Genomic DNA, 16,442 nt, shown 5'->3' with positions numbered 1-16,442 from the left:
CTCCCCGAGCTGCTGGGCCCCCAGCACCACTCGCTGCACCCGACCATGGAGCCCTACAAGCACCTGCAGCACACAAACACCCAGCCCCCCCTCGCCCCGCGAAGCCCCCCTCGGGCCCCAAACCCCTGGGAAACCCGAGAGGGACCTTCCAGGCTCAGGACCCCCGGTCCTGCCTTCTCCTGCTTTGTCCTCCCCCACATTTAAAGGGCCCAATCTCCCCGTCCCCTCCCGCCCCCGGGCTCCATTTTGGGGGTGATGGAGAAAAGAGAGCAGTCCTTGCTCTGGGCGAACACCCGCTGTGGGCGTTCAGCCGCTGTCAAGGAGGACGAGCTCCGGGGCTGAGGGAAGAAGGGATCGGCAGGGCGAAGCTGTGTGTGCACAGGAGGTACCCGAGGGGAGGGAAAGGAGGAAAGGTGTTTAACTAGGATTCAGTTTTAATCTGTTCCCCCTTCTAGGGGGAAGAAAGCTGGGTTTGTCCTGGAGCTGCACAAATATTTTTCTATAAATGTTGAATTTTAATTTTTTTTTCTTATTTGGCTTATGCCTGGCGGGAAGTGCCGGAGCCTGGTTTTGCCCAAACCGCCCCGTTCCCACCTCCACGCAGCGTTGGCGCAATGCTGCTCCACCCCTTCCCCAGCCAAACAGGTTTACTGCAAATGCAGAAAATCAATAATTATCTTTGGAAGTATTCATTATCACTCAAGAGTCAATAAACAAAGGCTACGAGTGCCCTCTGTTCATGGCACTTCAGAAGCACCTACCAATTATTCCCTTGACTAAGCCAGCCCTGCCTGGCAGGAGGGGGTTCTCCACCGCGCGCTGCAACGCTGCTGCCTGCTGCAACGTCTTCCTGCTTCGGCCGGGGATGAGGAGGAGGAGGAAGAAGAGGAGGAGGAGGAAGAAGAGGAGGAGGAGGAAGGGCTCCTTGCTTAAAATAACACTTGCAACTGAGACGTGAACCTGCAAGGCGATGCACAGCTCCGCTTCGGATGCCCTGGCAGATGCGGATGGATGCTGAGCGGGTGCAGCCACGGGGCTGCCTGGGCAAGGGGCTGGGAGATGCTCGGTGGGGCTGGATCGAGCTGGTTTTCCCAAGAAAGGCGGCGTGGAGCGGGCTGTGGGGTGGGGAGGCAGCAACGGCCGAGGGACAATGTGCAGCACGGCGTGCTGAGCTGGGGAAAGCCCCCGGAGCGTGGTGGGCGGCCGAGCAGCCCTGCACTGCCGCTGGTGCACCCTTAACTTGGTAACTGCGCTTTGCAGAGTCAATCAGTTGTGGGAGGATGTTCATCGTCTTTCTGGTGGGAAATATCTGTTTTATGGCTCTTTCCCCGCCATTGAAAGGCTCCCAGCCAGCCCTGCAGCCTGTGCAGCCCTGGGCAGAGCCCAGCAGCCGGTCCCCCCCTGCCCGTCCCCACGGCCGGGTACGTCCAAGGACGAGGCACTTGCCAAAGGTGTCATTTTTTGTCCTTCCTTTCTCTGCCCGTGGAAGAGACGTTTTCACCCATGGGAAACCCAGGAGCACCGGCTGCAAGGCTGTGCCGGCCCCTGGGGCGCAGGACGGTGGCAGCGGCCATCCTGTCCCTTCCCTCCGTCCCCCCGCCCCGTGTCTCACCGGGCGATAAATAAGGGAGAGGCTGGAAGCAGAGCTGCAGCCTTCCCCGAAGAGCACCGAGGCTGTGGGTGCCGGGGTGCATCCACCACCGGCAAGGGCCATCCATCAGCGCCCGGCTCGAAAGCTTCGGGATGCTGGACGTGATGCACCCCGGGATGGTGGGGGGCAGTGGGGAGGAGGAGGGAGGGGGCTGATACTGGCGGGATGCAGCTGCGCTCCTCTGGTTTGAGACGATGGAGGATGAGGGTGCCCACGTCCCCTCCATCAGCGCTGGCTCACCGCGCAGGGTGTCACCCCAGGACACAGGACACCCCCGGCCAGGCCCCGGCTGCCTTGCAGCAGTCCCAAGACGCCTCTCCATCGTCTCCAGACGGACACCGGGAACCTGCCGAGCCCCTGCGTCCCCCCCCAGGGCCACCCGTGGCGGCAGGACCAGGGGTCTCCCACCCCGGCTTTCTGCACCCGCCTCGGTGCAGGCAGCCGGCTTCTCCATCGGCAGGAGGGGGTTCCACAGCTCGCCCGCCCACGCACCCGCTCCAACAAAAGTGCTTTTTCCTCCCCGCTCACCTACCAACGCCGCCCGGCCCCGGTATTTAGGCAGCGCAAGATGAAAAGGCGCGGGGACAGATAAGTGCGCGTGTCCGCAAGCAAAGCCATTTGCAAAGAGGGGAACGAAAGGGCAGGAGCAGAGGGGAGGCAGGAAAGCCAGACCACGGCCTTTTCTTCCCTTTGGCTCTAAAAAAAGCTCCAGAGCTGGAAGGGGGATGGAGGGATGGAGATGAAAATATAATTTTTCCCCTCCAAGCTGCAGCGGCCGTGGCGGCGAGCCGGCCCCCGGGGACCATGCGGCAAAGCTGCGCAGCCGCCGCTGCTCTCCAAGCGCCACTGCCGAAAGGTCAAACACAGCTGGTGGAGGGGGACAGAGGGGGACGGAGGGGGACGGAGCCCTCAGCCGCACGTGTCTGGGCAGGAGAGGCAGGGCCCGGCTTGCCGGCCCGGGAGCAAATGGAGGGAAGGCCCTCGCTGGGCTGCGGCGGGCACGGGCGGCCCCGACCGCAGGCAGAGGGTCCCAGCGCCCCGGGGATGCACCCGAGAGATGGGGAGGGCAAAACACAGAGCTGCCCTCCTCTTCCTTGCCTTCCCCGGCTGGCAATTAACAGCCTCCCATCACAAAAATAGCACCGTTGCCTGTTGGGGTAATTACTAGCTAACGAAGCGGAGACAGCTCGGTTGGATCCCAGCCTCCAGGCCGGGGTCTGGCTGGGGGGGGCGGGATGCTCGACACGGGTTTGGCTGCAGAGCTGGAAGGCATCGGGCTTTTGCCTCCAGCTTGGGAAGGGTGGGACGGGTCAGGCCCGGGATGCACGTCCTCCTCCAAGCCGGCACCGGGATGTTCCCATTCCCGGGGTGCCAGCCCGGCGGGGCCAGCTCCTGCCCGCTCCTCCTCCAGCTCCTCCCCGTGCCTGGCTGCACCGCAGCCACTGAGCCCATGAGCAAACCGGGGGGGGAGGAGGGCTGGTTTCTCTAAACAGCTTGAGCTTTAAAAACCGGCTGGGCTCAGCACCCCTCACCTTTCCTTGGCCACCCCGGCTACAAGAGCCCACCTCCCCGGGGAGCTGAGATCCGGACGAGGTGGGAGAGGGAGAAGGTACAACCCCCCCTTTCACTTTGGGCTCAGACCTCAAAACTCATTTCACGCCATGAGCCCCCCACGCCAAGCCAGTGACGGGGAAGATGCTGCCCAAGAACCGCAGAGCTGGCCACAAACCCACAGCTGTTAACCAAACCTGCCTGGGGTGCGCTGATGGGACGAGCCGTTGGACTCCCTGCAACCACCTCTCGCCGAGTTTTTCCCTCTGGCCATTTTTCCCCTCTGGGTTATTGCGCTGGGGTAGCAGCAGCCGTGGGCAGAGGAGCCCTGCTCTGCCTCCTCGCCCCCGCCACGCAGGGCTGCCCGCGCCGCGGGGGGATGAAGCAAGAGGAGGCAAAGTGCCGCGTTCCGGCTTTTATAGACTATTACTTATAATGGACAGGAACAAAAATACTGTAAAATAAAGCACTTGAGGGCGTCAGCCTAAGCATTAAATAGGCTTCTGCTGAAAAGCTGCTTCGACTGAAAAAGCTTCCTGATTCAGATCAGAGGCATTACCCGGCTTGTGAGAGAGCCGGAGCTTTGATAAAGCCGGGGGGCCGGGCAGCACCATCCCGGGAAAGGGGCTCTCGTGCTCCCACCTGGGGCACGGGATGCTCCCACCTGGGGCACGGGATGCCCCTCCTGGGGCACGGGATGCTCCCACCTGGGGCATGGGATGCTCCTCCTGGGGCACGGGATGCTCCCACCTGGGGCACAGGATGCTCCCACCTGGGGCATGGGATGCTCCTCCTGGGGCACGGGATGCTCCTCCTGGGATGTGGGATGCTCCCACCTGGGGCACGGGATGCTCCTCCTGGGGCACGGGATGCTCCTCCTGGGATGTGGGATGCTCCCTCCTCAGCTCCCTCCCACCAGCCACTTACCAGTGCCTCAGGAGAGCACCCAGTCCCCTAAATTTCAGGCTTCCCATCCTGTCCCTGTGGAGCAGCGCTGCCCTGCAAGGCAAGCGGAGCATTTTGCAATGCTAATGGGCAGCACAACTGCTAACGTGTAAACTTTTACGGCTCCGGAGAACAAACAGAGAGTTTGGGGAGCAGACACTTCCCATTAAGACGCACTAATGAAATGTGAAAATGTTTTACTGTGCTGTAATTTTATATATTTTCGAACACAGCCACAGCTGCAGCACTGTTCCATTTGTGGCTAATTTAAGCGCCAATTAAACCGGGCCAATTTACAGCCCAGTACGCTGCGGGAACTGATGTGACAAGGGACGTGTCCAGGAGTCCCAAATCTCGCTGACCTTGCCGTCACCGTTCGAGCTGGTTTGCCAGCCGGATCAAGAGCCGCCGGCCTCTGGCGCTCACCGAAAGGTCACGGCAGCTCCCTGAGGACGGCGAGATCCGCCGGTCGGGGCTCTGCGAGGGCCCCGCGCCTCCCGCGGGCCCCAGAGCAGTGGGGGGCACCCGCAGGTGCCCGGCTCTCGGAGAGGTCCTCTTCCCTGTTGGCTGCGGTCGGGAGCTCGGTGAGGGCAGGGCTGTGGCAAACCCTTCCCGCTCGGCCAGGGATCCCCACTCCCCCTCGCAGGAGCCGTGAGGGGGCTTCTGGGGCAGCTCCTCAGACCCCGATTACCTGGCTAACGCTGGGGCTGCTGCTGCACGCTGCATCCCACACGTCGCCGAAGCTGCCGCTCGCCCCAGCTGCCTCCTGGGGAAGCTGATTCATCTCAGAAAAAAACCCTCATTTTTCTGGAGAATGGAGGAGCTGGTGGGCTTTTGTTCTTCCTTTTGGGTAAAGGAAGGAATAAACTACCTAAAGGCTGGGTCGTGCCACTGGCCTCACCTTTGCAGCACCCCGAGCGGGGCTGGTGGCCGCGCAGCTGGGTCCCGGCTCCCTTTAGCAGGGATGGAGTCCAAAGGCAGCGCGGGCGTCCCACAGCCTCGGGTCCCGCGTGGTTTGCCCGGTTTAGGGTGCAGAGCCTGTTCTCAGCACTTCGGGGTTCGGTTTTCAGCTGATGATGGCCTTAGGACTCGCTCCAGCGAGGATAGCTCAGAGGGCTTCCGAAGAGCTGCAGGCTGGTGGGTGGCACCAGGAGCCAGCTCAGCTGCTGCCGCAGCCCCGGCGCGGGGAGTTGCCCGCTTTCCTAAGGGCTTTTTTTTTTCAGTTGATTTAGGCAATTGCAATAAATCCCTGTGGCCCCTGGTTTCCAGCCGAGCCAGGTTAGACCCGATTCAGCTCAGGAAAAGCAGGGCTGGCACCCTCCCGCAGCCTGCGGGTATGCCCAGGGGCACCCCATCCCCGCAGACACCCCGCCTCTCCTCCAGCCAGACGGACAGCGGGCACAGAGTCCCCAGAAAGCTTTTTCTACCCACACACATACATATATACCTATATATATATACCTACACACATATATACATATTTTTAATGTGCGTTTCCCAGGGGCAGCCAGGGAACTGAGTCTACGGCGAGGCCCCCAGCTCCCAGGCAGCAGTGCAGGATCTGGCCCCAGAGCACAAACCCGGGGGTGGGCAGGCCCCTTCAGCTCGCCGGCTCCAGTGAGCTCTGGCGAGGACGTCTGGCTCTTTGTGCAGATGAGCCGCCGCGCTGGCACCCCCATGTTGGGGGAGCGGGGCTGAGCAGCCGCCCCGGGAAGCAGAAGCATGGGATTTGCCCTTCCTGACGCTTGGCAGAGGCTGCAGGAGCAGCGGGGCAGCGCGGGAGGGTCCGGTGCGGCCAGGCTTGTCCTGCTCAGCCCCCGCCGCAGGGCTCCCGGCCCCCTCCCCCACCCAGGACATGCACCCTCTCCCTGCTTCTCCCCAAAACCCGGGGCAGAGGCATCCGAGGGCTGGTGAACGTCATCTGCTGCCCGTCAAAACAGCCGAGGCTGACGGGGAGGGCGACCCCATTCCCCGCCTACCAAAACACCCACCCAGCTCCTCGCCTCCGAGTCCCCTCCGAGGCTCACTGCCCCACGCAAGACCCTGACCCCCCCAAGCCCCTCGGCTGGCGGCAGAGCCCACCCGCAGCCCCCTCTGCTCCCACTGCCTCTTACGAGCGCCCGCTAACCAGGCCATGCCTCATAAACTCCAATTAGCGGGCAGGTCATTTCCATCAGCCATCATCAAGCCCCAGTGCCCGCGGCCAGGCAAGCGATAGCCCCGGGGAAGCGGGGCTGGCCCCGGCATCTCCCGGTGATGCCGGTCCGGCGCCCAGCGGGCACAGATCCCACCGCTGGAGCAGGCTGCAGCCGGGGACAGACCTCCCCAGAGCGGCCGCGAGCTCCTCGCTAATTAATCCAATTACAATATCGCGTTGGCGGCGCAACTGGTGGGTTGCTGGCGATTTGCTCCAGGTAAATGGTGGGCGGAAGCGCTCCCGTGTTCCAGCGGGCTTGTTATTTGCTATTAACTATGAAAAGCCCGGCCTCAAACCTGGCCGGCGAGGAAGGCGGTCCTGCCACCAGCATCATCCTCGTTGGGAGAACGGAGAGCTCGCTCCTCCCCGGGCTCACTGAGCGCCTGCGGAGCCCTCACGTCGCTCCCGAAAGACGAATCCTCACCTAAGGCTGAAAAAACAAAGATTAGGGGGACAACGCTGGGAGCAGGAGTGCGGAGTGGAAGGCTGCTTGCTCTCAGATTTTTTTTTTAATAGAATAAAAAGGAGATTATTGGAAACAATTAATTGTTCGGACTGTCAAGAAGATGAAAGCGTGAGGAGTAAACAGATGCTGGTCACGATTCAGCGCTCATTAAGGCAGGAGAAGGATTCATTTCATATGCATGATTAACTCCTGGCCACTGATGATATACACAGCAGATGATCAAAAGAGAATTAATTATTCCACAAATCAGGCTGCTGCCAGCCTGGCCCCGGTCCCCGCCGGTGCTGCCGACAGCACGGCCCACGGCCCCCAAGAGCGGGGCTGTCGTGGCCGTCGCTGCCCCGCGGCCGTGCCCGGAGCCGGCTGTGCGCTGCCTGCCCCTGCGGGGGGGTGTTCGCCCCCGCAGCCCCCAGCCCACCCTCCCCACCATCGCCCGGCATCGCTGCCCGGCATCTCCTCGGCTGCACCCACCAGGCACCTCTGGCATCACCACGTTCAACATCGAAGGGGTTTCGTGCCGCCCAGCCCTGCCGGAGCAGCCGCCCGGGAGGTATCGGCTTTCTGACACCCGGCCCAATAATCTCCTCCTCCGTTAGCGGTAATTAACCCAGGGAAGGTTTCTCCCCACTTGACACCTTTTCTTTCCTTTGTGATTGATGGAGTCTCTTGCCGTTACAAATCCACGCCGTAATTAAAGGAAGGAACTCCACTCCCTCTACCTGATTTATTTTTTAATACAGTCCCCTTTTGATCTCGTCTCTCTCTTAATTAAATTACGAGCCGTGAATCACCACCCCGCCACTACAAAAGCTGTTCTGCCTCGCTCGCTCTCCTCACCGAGAGGGAAAGAGCATCTCCAAATCTTGGTGACGGGGAATCGCCGAGAGTTACATGAAACACCAGCTCTGCTCTTGCTTGGATTTTGTGAGGATCCTGCGGGCCGGTGGGCTCATGGAGAGCAAACACAAACCCCCCTTTAGGCCGGGGTGCGGAGCAGGGGGTGATGCTGCCGGGCGATTTCTCTGCAGCCGCCCCATGTCCCCGGCGGGTGCTGGGGCTGCTGGGGGACGTGGGGCAGCCGGGGGACCGTGGCCCCAGCCCCGTCCCAGGCATCGTTCTCCTACCTGCGCCCCGTCCCAAGGAGGGGAAACCCCTGCCAGAAAGAGCACCTGGGCTCCGCCGAGCTTCTCCACATTTGGGACCAAAGAATTGCTGACCCACAAAGCCCCCGCGGCGCCCGCCTGCTCCGGGGGCTCAGCCCATCCTCCAGCACCCCAGCACACACGGTGCCCATCCCCGCCAGGCCGGCAGCATCCCTCCTGCGCCGTCACACCCCCGGGCCCCCCGGGCTCCCCTGCGCCTCCCCTCCCTGCTCAGAGGCCCGAGGGAGGGTGGGATGGCAGGAGCCTCGCCGGGCAGAGCCCCCGGCCACGCACCGCCGGCCGACAGGCATCGCCGCGGCTGCTGGGGAAGCCATGTGTCACCGGGAGCGCAATGGTGTAATAACTCTTTCCTGTGCCGTCTGGGCGATGACCGAGCTTTTAATGAAGGATAATGGTGGTTTGCATTTAAATATACCGCACTGTTGACTCATGACTGCAGCAGCCCCGGGACAGGAGGAGTAAATCAGGGAGGGCTCCCGGCGCTGGGAGCCTCCTCCCGCTGGAGGCATCTCCTGCGGACACCCGGGGCCGAGGAGAGGGGAGGCAGGCAGGGACGGGCGCCCGCGCCCTCCGCCCCGTCCCCCCGCCGAGTGCAAATGAGCCTGATGCTAATTTAATGAACTTCTGATGACTATCGCCTTTATTTTTAAATCTGAATTCCTGCAGGAGTCACCTTCAGCAGAAAGGCAGCCCCTCCCCGAGGCGGCGGCGGGGGGATGAATTGATTGCCTGTATCTGATTAGCAATTACACTCGGCGCACTTCAGCGGTAAATACTGTCACCCTGGGCTGGGGACGAGGCGATGGCAGATTGCGGGGGTCCCTGGGGAGGGTGCTGGTGGGGCCGGGAGCCCGCAGGGACGGGAGCAGCACTTCGGGATCTGGATGGTGCTGACACCCACCCTGGGCGCGGTGCCCGCACAGCACGGAGCAGGAGGCCACAGGCACCTCCTGGCTGGAGGGGACAGTCCCTAAAATAACTTGCTTCCCAAAGATTTTCGAGGCTGCGGGTGGAAGCCACTGGGATGAGCTTGCCGCCTCTCCCTCCGCTGGGATAACCGTCTCCTGCTGCCGAAGCCGCCGGGCTGGTGCTTACGGACATTTATGAGTTGTGTCTTTAATACAGCGCTGGAATATTTGCCCTATAAATTCTTAAGACCAGATTTATAGATAAGCTATTACTGGCATTACAGACTATTAATAAGTCAGTTAAACTTACATAAAAAAATTGCATTCCCTGCCTTTACATTGGCATAAACACATAAGAAGGGACATGAAGCAGAGTGCTGCAGCTGGGGACAACAGTGCCCGGCCACCGCGGCAGCAGGGCCACGTGCTGTATCCCCTGGGCCACCTGCCCTGCTCCTGGAAGCCACCAGCCATCCTTCCCTGTGAGGACGTGGGACTTACATGGCCAAGTGAGCCACCGGTCAGCTCCCATGGCAAAGCTGGGGATCCTCTGATGCGGGACACGACCGCCTGGACACAGAGGACCCCGGCACATCCCCGTTTTCCCAGCCAGCAGAAGTGTCCCAGGGGAAGCGGAAGGTTTCTACACGCTGGAGCCAGCGCCGAGGTGCTCAGGAGCATGGAAGGGACATGGGGGACGATGCTCCGACGCCGTTTCAGGAGGCGAGCTATTTGCAGAGCCGGCTGCTCGGTGTACGCAAGCTATTTCTGGAAGAGCCTCAAGTGAGAAAAGCCATCTGGAGCAAGGTGGCAGCGGAGCCACGTCTCGGGAGCAGCTGGCCCTGCGCCAGGATCCGGTGGGGTCGAGGGCTCTGATGCGCAGGGAAAATGCGGAGTTCCCAGCCACGTCGACCGGCTGGACGTCAGGGAGTGCTTTGCCCCCCCTAATTCAGAGCCAATGAAGCCCGGTGGCGTTATCCCCACTCACGCCCTTGCCCACGGCTGTTTCCAGCCTGGGGAGATGCTCAGCTTCCCCACCACCGACTTAGGACCTGGAGATGCCGTAGGATCCTGGCACCATCGTGGGTGTAGGAAACCCGGGATGGAGGGCTTGAGCTCCTGGGATGGGGGTACCGAGGGAGACCCTCTTCCTGAAAAGAAAAGGGTTGAGGAGAGGGGTAGCAGGAGGACGGTCCCACCGCTGCCACCCGGACGCCTGGCCAAGGAGGGGGCTGGGAGCAGCTGGGCTGGCAGCGGTCCCACCACGATGGCCCCACGTACGGCGCGGTGCCGCGGTTAACAGCAGGGCAAAGCCCTCGCCCTCCCGTGCCGCTGAGCTCGAGGAGCCCCCGCGAGAACCGGGACGTCTCCAGGGGAGCGTAGGGGGAGAGAAACAAACAAAAATGCAATATTTTCCTCTGCCACCAAGATTTCATCAGTGCTGGCTGGCTGGGTTTGATTAAACCTCTCATTTATTACATTTGGGAAGAACATAATTTAGCTACCAGATTAAAAGCAAATAAGACCCACGTGAAAGGTCCCAGCGCATCTGCTTCCCCAGAGCCACACATGCCGTGGCAGGACGGGCCAGGGCGTGATGGTGGCACCTCGGGGTACCTGCAGCATCCCCGCCCAGGCGGTCCCCAGGCTGCCGGCCCCTCCACCAGCCTTCCTCCGGCTCGGGATGCGGCCTCGTGGCTCCCGCCCTGTGTGGGGGCTCCCCTGGGGATCGCAGGCACGGGGGACCCACGCGGCCAAGGAAGGACCACCACAGGGGTGCAGCGGGCAGGAGCGTTGAGGAACCTAGTCTCATTAAGACAGGTCGCCTGGTGAAAGGACACCCGTGGGCCACAGCCACCCAGCCCTGATCTGCCCGTGTCGGCGAGCCGGACCGTCCCCGGGGTGCACCGAGGCCCCAGGGCAGCAGAGCTCCAAGGGGGTGCAAGGGCGACGCGATCCCATCCCCGATCCGACCCAGGCAGCTGCTGGGGAAGAAGCCCTGCTCCCCAAAGCCATCTCCGCAGGGCCTCTTCAGAAGGCACACGCGGCTGCTGCTCTGGCGAGCTTTCAGCTCTTTGCCTTTGCTTTCAGAGGAGCTGGCTATTTAAACAGCACTTAAGCATTACAGCTGCTGGGCTGTAAAGTGTCTCCGTGACACGAGCCCCTGTTCCCAGGCACTTTAAAAACCTCTGTGTAAAAGAAATTAATAACAAAGTGAATTGTACTCGAATGCAGCTTCTGGAGAGATAAAGCGGTGGCGGGGGAGCGGCGGAGGGTGAGGCAGAGGAGTTTAACCTCCCCTCCCCTCCCTGCACCCCCAGGCAGTGATGGACGTCGCCGTTCTCAGGGCATCACAAAACCAGCTCAGATTTAGACCGAAATGGGCTGAGGTCCACCAGGCTTTCCGCTCGGGGTCATTACTGGCGATGATGGGCGTCTGAAGTCTAACGGCACAATGTCAAACGATTGCTTTCTAAGCAGGCTCTGGTTTTTCTTTCCAGGCTGGTTTTTCTTCCCAGCCCAACCTTCGGAAGCTGGAGGGATGGAGTTGCCTCCTGACACCAGTGGGGTTTTGGTCGGGTCTCGCCCAGCAGCCAGCGATCGATGCTCAACCCCTCTGCCAACCGTCTCCAGCTTCAAGCTGCTCCTGGCCGGTGGTGTTTGTTGACTTTGTGATGGACAGAATTTGGGAAAACTCAAGCCAAAAAACCTCTACAGTCTCAGCTGGAGGCCGCTTTCATCGCCAGCCTTTGCCAAATCAATGCAGCAGCAGACAAACCCACCAGCCCTCCACGGAGCCACTCTTGAGCCCGAAGAGCACGAAGAAGGAAAAAATGTATTTTAAAAAGATGCAGGTTCGCAAGGGTTAACCATAATCCACTGCGTGCCCTGCGGGCAGGAACAAGAAGCTGGCATGGAGAAAGAGCATCTTCCGTGGGCTTTGACCCCGAGGAGACGCAGTTTCTTCCCAGTTTTCGGCTGGACTTTTCGGGGACCAGCGCCACTCGTCTGCAAAATATCCCCGGCTGGGGAAGTGGCAGTGGTCGGGACCTTGGCGTCACAGCTCCGCCAGACGCCACACAACCGTCGTCAGCGGTGATTAATGAGACGTCTGAGCTGTCGCTCAGCGCTGTGCTGCGTCTGTAAGCAAACAAGATCTGTTAGGGGAGAACGCCCAGGGAAAACAGGGCCGGGCTGTTAACCCCAAACCTCGCAGACCCTGTGGGGAGCCCCCCGTTGGCGTCCAACTGTTCGGACAGGGAGCATCCAGTCCCCAGCCGGACGTCATCTCGGCCAGCATCCCTCCCAAGCACCACTTGCTTCCCGCTTCCGAGGGGATTTGTCTCGCAGGGGCCCACAGGCGCTGGCAGGAGAGGGAGGCAGGAGCCGGTCCCACCTGCCCGGGGAGAGCAACGTAATGTCATTCAGAGCTGGGATCTTACCCCCAAATCCCTCTTTCTTTGACAAGAGCAGAAATCATCCACTCAGTCTTCAAACAGCAGTTCAAAGCCTTTACATCACTCTCAAGATTAATTAGTAGCTAAATAATAATCCAGGATAAGTCTTACCAAGGCATAAGAACCGTGACATGGTCAGTCAGTGATGTGGGGGACCCAAGGCAGGAGAAAGCTTCATGTTCCCGGTTAAATCCAACACCTCCCAGAAAAATGCAGCCTCTTCCCATAACAAATAGCAGTGCCAGGAGTTAATCCTCACCAGAGGAACATTTCAGAGAAAACGCAGCTCGGGCAGAGGGTCTGTTTACGTGTGGTAACAGGGGTGTGCTCAGGCAGGGGAGCAGCAGAGCTCTGCTCGCCGTTGGCCAACCCAAGTGCCCACCAAGGCAACGTGTGGTTGGCCCCGTAGAGGACAGGTTATGGGGGGGACAAAGCTGGCGGTCAGGCAGGTCCTGGGGCAGGAGGCTCGGGAGTGAGGCACGTGTGTAGCCTGAGGATGGCCATTAAATATAGGGACACCACGTCAGAGCTGGGACATCCTCAAACGCGAAGTGGCAAGCAGAGAAGAGGCTCTGGAGGTCCCCTGCGATTCCCCTGTCCCGTTCTTACACGTCATGGCTGGGCACTGAGCCCTCGGACGTCCAGCACAGCCCAGAACGGCTGCCTTTCTTGCTCCGGACTCCCATCTGGCAATGCCGTCCCGCTCCAGCGGCCGTCGCTGCGGGGTGCAGGGTGCTCCCCAGGCCACGGGTGAAAGCCTCGCAGCCCCCCCTGCCCAGGGGTGCCGTTCCTTTACTTCAAACCCCGCTTTTCCCAGGCACCTCCAAACGAAAAATAAATAAATAAGCAGCCGCAGCAAGTCGGCTGCACCAGAACATTTATTTCATATAATGCATCATTTATTTTCAATTATCGTGGTGCTTCCCCCTCCCCCTTCCTCCCTCCTTCCCCGCGCACTTGGCAGATCGCTGGTGGAAAGTTTGCAGAGTTGCAGAAGAGCCGTGGCAGAGGCAGCGGCTCCGGCACGAGGGGAAGGGGCAGACGTGACGGGGACAGCGCTGGCACCCACAGCAGCATGGGGCTGGGAGGAGGATGGCAGCCCGCTGGGAGGGGGTAAGGACGGACACCGTGGGGGCTGCGGGTCAGACAAGGAGAGATGTCCCGGCTGTCAGCTCACCTCGGGACTGATGCGCTGAAGGAGGTGACAGCAGCGAAGCAGAGGCGGTGACGGGGACACTATAGGGGGGCACAGAGAGGGACGAGAGCAGCGCTGTGGGCATCTTCTCCCTCTAGACACAGTTTCACCCTCCCAGCCCCAGCCAAGCACCGGCCTTCTCTCCCTTTCCCCCTCCTCCGGAGACCAGAGCCAGGCTGCAGCCTGCTCTCAAAGCCTTGGCGAGCCGGAGCTTGGGGACGGAGCCAGGTCGACCCCCGGCTCGTGGGAGACGTCCAGACCCGACCTCTGGGGTGCAGATTGAGATGTGGTTTCTGTAGCCAGCAGCTGAAAACCCCAAGCCCACCCGGAGTCCCTCCCCTCTCCACGGCCAGGAGACCTCCAGCGGCTGGGGTGGCTCTGGGCAGGGCCGGAGCTGCTGTGGCCGGGGCGCCTGTGCAACACCCGCCACGTCCCGCAGCAGCCCCAGCCCACGGGGAGGCAGGCACGGAGGTGCGGCGCTCCCCGTCTTTGCCCCATACTTGCACCCCAAACAGCTTTTTTATTCCCAGGTCTATCTCAGTCAAAGCCATTTGAAGATCTCTGACATATCATGAAGGATTTTCTAATGGGGTTCAGCAGACTTGAAGATTTATATCAGAAAGCCCCAATTTATTGAATTAATGCTGCGGAGCAAAACCATGGCTGCTTAACAACTGGAGTATCAGTATTTTACAGCAACATAACTAATAAGGCCATTAATACAAACTGGGCTCACTCCTGACATTTATATCACTGTAAATCTCTCTCTCAGCACTGGAATTATTTATGCCATCCCAGGCACTCGAGAAGCGCTGTCGTCCTTTATCAGGCTGAAAGATTTAAGCCAAGAGACAACGAATATAAACGTAATAAAAAAAAAGGAGCTCGAGAATTGCTGGGACAGGCCCCCAGTGCAAACGTGGGGCTGCCCCTTGCTTTCCAGCAGGGATGGGACCAGGGGGACCTGCACCCCGGCCAGGTCCCTTGAGCCCGAACCCATCCGACGTACCTGGCTGCAGTTCCCCACGTGCACCAGGCTTGCCCTGAGCAAGGAAAACTTGGATGATTTTAAGCAGGGATCGCGGATGCAGCAAGAAAGGTCTAAAAAACCCCCCCAAAACCATGCCCAGCACTAACCAAGCACCCAGGAAACTGCAAATAGGAAGGAGATCAGGGCAGGAGGGTGGGAGGGGAGAGGAGCCTGACAGACCTCGCTGAGTACTAATTATTTCTGGCATTATCTGCAGAGACAGATAAGGTTTTCATTAACAAACTTGAAGAAGGTGGGGGGGACGGAGAGAGAAGCGGCAACAGCCGAGTGCCAGGCGAGAGCTGCGAATGAAGCACAACCCCCAGCGAAATGCAATCAGGCAGAGGGAGCAATTAGGGGCCCGGCTAGCAGCGGTGGCAGCGTGGGGGACATGGGGGACAGAAATCAGCTGCCAAGCCTGTCCCCACTCTGCTTTGTTTTGCAGGCTGCCTCATAATTCATGGCATGTTGGAAATGAAATCATTAGTAATCTTTCATAGGCAGGGCCTTATTAAACCCACTATCTGCACTTATTTAATTGGAAGGAGATAAACCCAGGCCAGCGCGGGAAGCAGGGCGAGGGGGATGCGCCACCTCCTTACAGCCCTGCTGCAAAGCAAAGGCAGGGGGTGCACGTGTGCGTGGGGCCGGGGGTGCAGGGGCTCTGCAGCCACCAGTTGCGATTTTTATCTACGTGAAGGAACCCCGAGAGCAGGAGGATGGGGAGAGCCCTTGGTTTGCAGGTGGTGTCACCCAGGGGATTATGCAGGAGCGGGGGCTGGCCAGCTTTGTGCTGGCTGGGCAGATGGGTGGGAGGTGCGGGATGGAGGGCCGGGGGGACCCAAGGACACTTAGCAGATGCAGAGGATCCCCGTGGCAACGGGGCGGGCCAGCCCTTTCCGCCCCGCACAGCCTCACCCAAAGGTCAGCGGCAGCACAGGGGCTGCTGCTGCCTGCGGCGGGAGGAGGGCAGTGGGCGACCCCGGGTCCCTCGCACGAGACATGGGGGCCCCGTGTCAGCTTCACCTGGTTCTGCTTCAGTTCAGGTTGGTTCAAACCAGAGATCATTTCTCCCCTGCCCCAAGAGAGGTGAAGAGGCTTGGTCCACCCAAAAGAGTATATTGTAGTAAATACTTAAAATCAGGATAAACCAAACCCCTTTCCCCAAAAGCTCAGCCTCTCTGAACGATGCAGCCACCCCGGACAGCCACCCCTGCGTGACTGGTGACCCCACACAGCACCCCCCAGCCCGCCCCCCCCCCATCTCTCCCCCTGCGCCTGCGGGTGCCTGGGGTGACCCCACACAGCACCCCCCAGCCCGCCCCCCCCCCCCATCTCTCCCCCTGCGCCTGCGGGTGCCTGGGGTGACCCCACACAGCAGCCCCCAGCCCGCCCCCCCCCATCTCTCCCCCTGCGCCTGCGGGTGCCTGGGGTGACCCCACACAGCAGCCCCCCAGCCCGGCCCCCCCCCTCCCCTCTCCATCTCTCCCCCCCGTGCCTGCGGGTGCCTGGGGTGACCCCACAAAGCAGCCCCCCAGCCTGCCCCCCCCCATCTCTCCCCCTGCGCCTGCGGGTGCCTGGGGTGACCCCACACAGCAGCCCCCCAGCCTGCCCCCCCCCCATCTCTCCCCCTGCGCCTGCGGGTGCCTGGGGTGACCCCACACAGCAGCCCCCCAGCCTGCCCCCCCCCCATCTCTCCCCCCGCGCCTGCGGGTGCCTGGGGTGACCCCACACAGCAGCCCCCCAGCCTGCCCCCCCCCCATCTCTCCCCCTGCGCCTGCGGGTGCCTGGGGTGACCCCACACAGCAGCCCCCCAGCCTGCCCCCCCTCCATCTCTCCCCCTGCGCCTGCGGGTGCCTGGGGTGACACTTCCATCAG

This window comes from Calonectris borealis, chromosome 18 (assembly GCF_964195595.1).
Source record: "Calonectris borealis chromosome 18, bCalBor7.hap1.2, whole genome shotgun sequence".
NCBI lineage: Eukaryota > Metazoa > Chordata > Aves > Procellariiformes > Procellariidae > Calonectris > Calonectris borealis.
This window is presented reverse-complemented; position numbering follows the sequence as displayed.